This window comes from Rattus rattus, chromosome 7 (genome assembly GCF_011064425.1).
Source record: "Rattus rattus isolate New Zealand chromosome 7, Rrattus_CSIRO_v1, whole genome shotgun sequence".
NCBI lineage: Eukaryota > Metazoa > Chordata > Mammalia > Rodentia > Muridae > Rattus > Rattus rattus.
Window position 1 is genome coordinate 18,290,403 of NC_046160.1, and position 1,025 is coordinate 18,291,427.

At 43.8% G+C, this 1,025-nt stretch overlaps 1 pseudogene; it reads left to right on the plus strand.

Annotated features, from left to right (window-relative positions):
- Window positions 1–362: 362 nt before the first annotated feature.
- On the plus strand, window positions 363–799 carry LOC116905823 (annotated as a pseudogene).
- Window positions 800–1,025: the final 226 nt, after the last annotated feature.

Sequence of the window (1,025 nt, forward strand, 5' to 3'; positions counted from 1 at the left end):
AAACAAGATGTAGCCCATGTTCCATTTTAAAACAGCAAAGATAAACTCTGTCGTGTTTCTAAGCCCTCCTTCCTCCTCCGGTTAGTTGGTAGAACAAATATTGGGTAAGTTCGTTGGCTGCAAGAGAAGTTGCTGCCGAAAGTAGCTAATGCAATTGAGTATTTTCTTTGCAAAAGCAATTTTGGCAGAAGGCATCGCCTTCTGGAGATATTTTTAAGCAATCAAAATAAAGATTCTGATTACATTCCCAAAGCTTTCAAAGCTGCTAGTGTTCATCTGGCTCATCTCTGACCTTTCTCCAGAAAGTAGAACTTTTCCTTCCAAAGAAGGCCTACAAGCTGGCCACCGTTTGTGCTTCTGACATGTCTCTAGTGATCCCTGAGAAGTTCTAGCACGTTTTGCAAGTCCTCAACACCAACATTGAAGGGCAGCAGAAAATAGCATTTGCCATCACTGAAGGGTTTAGGGGGAAGATATTATGTTGAGGAAAGCAGACACTGACCTCACCAAAAGGGTCTGGAGAACTCCTGGAGGAGGAGGTAGAATGTGTGCTCAGCATCATACAGAATCCACGTCCGTACAAAATCCTAGACTGGTTCTTGAACACACAGAAAGACGGAAAGTACATCCAGGTTCTGGCCAGTGGTCTAGACAATGAGATGCATGAGGACCTGGAGCAACTGATGAAGATTAGTGCTTATGGGTAGCTGTGCCATTTTGGAGGCTTCTTGTCCAAGGTCCACATAGCAGGACCACTGTATGCCAGAGCCGTAGTGTCTGTCTATTCAAGGAGAAATGAAACTCTGGGCCTTTGCTCTTAATAAATAGTTAAATTTCAAAACAGAAAAAAAAAGTGGAAATTTTGATGACAGAAGTGACTCCATCCTTTCATCTTTTTTCACAGTACCACCCCTGCCCTCAGGGGCCTCCACCTGGAGCCCGAGAGTCAAGGTCTCAGTAGGAAAAGGAAATGCAGACTACAGGAAACTAAAAGTTCATCACACAAAGCATCACCTTCGTCTCAT